The sequence below is a fragment of the Pygoscelis adeliae genome, unplaced genomic scaffold, assembly GCF_000699105.1.
Source record: "Pygoscelis adeliae isolate BGI_AS28 unplaced genomic scaffold, ASM69910v1 Scaffold122, whole genome shotgun sequence".
Taxonomy (NCBI): domain Eukaryota; kingdom Metazoa; phylum Chordata; class Aves; order Sphenisciformes; family Spheniscidae; genus Pygoscelis; species Pygoscelis adeliae.
The window spans coordinates 631,605-634,665 of NW_008824358.1; the positions used below are offsets into that span (position 1 = coordinate 631,605).

The following is a 3,061-nucleotide window of genomic DNA, read 5'->3' on the forward strand; positions in this document are numbered from 1 at the left end:
GGTCAACACACCAGAGGGATGGGATGCCATCCACAGGGACCTGGACAAGCTCAAGAAGTGGGCCCATGTGAACCTCATGAGGTTTAACAAGGCCAAGTGCAAGGTCCTGCACCTGGGTCAGGGCAACCCCCAGTATCAGTACAAGCTGGGGGATGAAGGGATTGAGAGCAGCCCTGCAGAGAAGGACTTGGTGGATGAAAAGCTGGACATGAGCTGGCAATGTGTGCTCGCAGCTCAGAAGGCCAGTCGTATCCTGGGCTGCATCCAAAGAATTGTGGCCAGCAGGTCGAGGGAGGTGATTCTGCCCCTCTGCTCTGCTCTGGTGAGACCCCACCTGGACTACCGTGTCCAGCTCTGGGGCCCTGGGCGTAAGAAAGACACGGACTTGTTGGACTGGGTCCAGAAGAGGGCCACGAAAATCATCAGGGGGATGGAACACCTCTCCTATGAAGAAAGGCTGAGAGAGTTGGGGTTGTTCAGCCTAGAGAAGAGAAGGCTTCGGGGAGACCTTTTTGCAGCCTGTATCAGGACTTAAAGGGGGCTTATAAAAAAGATGGTGGCAAAGTTTTTAGCAGGGCCTGTTGCGACAGGACAAGGGGGAATGGCTTTAAACTCAAGGGGGGTAGATTGAAGACTAGATATAAGGAAGAAATTTTTTATGCTGAGGTGGTGAAGCACTGGCACAGGTTGCCCAGAGAGGTGGTGGATGCCCCATCCCTGGTAACATTCAAGGTCAGGCTGGACGGGGCTCTGAGCAACCTGATCTAGTTGAAGATGTCCCAGCCCATGGCAGGGGGGTTGGACTAGATGACCTTTAGAGGTCCCTTCCAACCCAAACTGTTCTATGATCCTCTGGTGAAGTATTTATTCAGAGTATCAGGTAACCTCAGGATACAGGTAACAGGGCTGGACAAGGTGATGTCTCAAGACGCCTTCCAAATCTGTTTTTCTGCGATTCTACACCCTACATACACCCAGGACAGCCACCAGACATTCACAGATCACCAAGCAGTTCACCAGTGTTTTAAAATGTGAACGCTTTCCAGATGGTGGACTCGCTTGGTTTTCTTTTACTCTAGCTTGCTGAGTTACCGAACTCAGATAGGGCAGCAGGATCAGAAAACAGACAAGCCAGGCCTGGAAAACGGGAAGTTTGCAAATTCAAATGAAGTGAGCTTTTACTTAAGCTTCCCTCTCCTCAGTTTTCTGACCTACATACATATAATTTGGTTTTGTAATTAAGGCACAGGATTGGAATTCAACTTCATGGCAGAAAACAGAACTGAAGACAACTTCCACCACACAAAGCTTTTAATCTTTTTCTTCCAAGATCCCCATCTCTTATTTCCTTCTTTTGCCTTATCTATCGGCTCTTTGAGATAGGAACTGTTGCTTATCATTTATATAGTGCCTCACAAAACAGTGCTTCCATGCCAGCTCAGGTATCTGAACATTTGCTCGTGTAAAACAAAACAACAGCCTGCAAGCTTTGAGGAGTTAGTGAGAGAGTTATCACAGGAGAACTATCTTGAATTATCAGGGAAAGCTAATGCTGGGCATGAACGACATTCTGCTGCAAAACTAGCGTCATTTGCACAAGTTCACACAACAGATGAAGGCCTAAATTTCTTCTGACAGCATAACGCACGGCCTATCATCATCAGACCTCTGTTTTAACTGAGCCTACCCTAGCACTGATACTTTCATCATAAGCATAACAACTGTTTGGTAACTTTAGAAAAAATATTTGCTCACAAGCTCTAACAAGCAAGTGTCCAAACAATAAAAATTACTGTTGCAACCTGCATCTTTTTTCTCAGCCTTAAAGGGCAAGCTAAAGGAATTGCAGATTGCTTCTGAAAGGTGTTTCCTCCAGGGCAGAGCTGAGGATCACTGGAGGGGAAACACAAGGAAAGTTATTGTGCAGTTAGCTGCAGTGTACTTACTGTGGGGGATTTAAGAAAAAAAAAAAAAAAAAGTACTGCACTCTACATCCAACTTTGGCAATCGTGCAGAACTTATTTCAAATGAATAAGGTCCCAAAAGATTTGATTTGCAAAGTTAAATTATCCAAAGAAGCCAAGATACTATGTGTTATGACATACTGCACCTACTTTCCATAGGAAATGATGAGACCAGTCATTTCCCACCAAAAGAAAAGCTATTTTAAGCCTGGCTCTAGCATAAAACAGCTAAAGTAGCATCAAATATAGCCTGGTATACCTATAACCCAACATTGCCTCTCTCTACAAAAAACAAACAAAAAGCCCAGGACACGGATTAAAGTTTGACGTATAGACTACATGCTGAAAACAACGTATAGTGAAGACTAACACCAATGCAGAAAACCTGCACCAGCACCCTTCAGATAAAACACAGTCAGTCTTTGTTGTTTTAATTAGGTATGCTAGCAATCATCATTTTAAGAACACTTAAGTATCGTAACTTCAATTCAAACTTTTTCTTACTTCAAGTGAGAATAACCCGCTACTCCCTCCTGTTTTTAAATGCATCACCACTCAGGAAAAACTACAGGCAAATGAATTTATAAACTTAACTTGAAGGTTACCACAGATGGACTTTCTTGAAACAAAACAAACAGGAAACTAGTAAACTGTAAAGGTGTGGGCCCTTAACTGAAACTACTCAGTCTTCAGACACACGCACATAGGGAAGTTCAGCCAACAACATGGGGAAGCGGAGGTGGTATTTATGTCAAACCGGGCGAAATTATTAATTGTTCCTCCAGAAGTTTTATTTAACTGATACTTAAAATACTTATTCTTTCAAAGAAGCGTTACTTTAAGCAGGGAAAAAAAAACCAACCCAACCAACCCCCAACTTTTAGGTTTACATAACTTTGAATTTTTCCAAGTGGAAGTGCCAGCCTACACACACACCCGTGGCGGAGCCCCTTGCCCAGGCAGGTCCCAAGTTCGGTGCTCCTCGCACTTGATGTTTGATCCCAAACCACCCGATCGTTAGGGCGGTTTATCACCGCCGGTTCACTCCCGGTACCGCGACGAAGCCAACCCGCTTCTGCACAAAAGGCAGCTGCATA

General features: G+C 44.6%; 1 protein-coding gene across 1 annotated transcript in view; it reads right to left on the bottom strand.

Moving 5' to 3' along the window:
- The window catches only part of BTBD3 (BTB (POZ) domain containing 3), a 21,305-nt gene extending 18,357 nt beyond the window's left edge, over nucleotides 1-2,948 (bottom strand). The window contains exon 1 of the mRNA XM_009319563.1: nucleotides 2,901-2,948. The gene's annotated coding sequence lies outside the window, so the exon portion shown is untranslated. The remainder of the gene's footprint in view (nucleotides 1-2,900) is intronic.
- Between the last annotated feature and the right edge of the window lie 113 nt (nucleotides 2,949-3,061).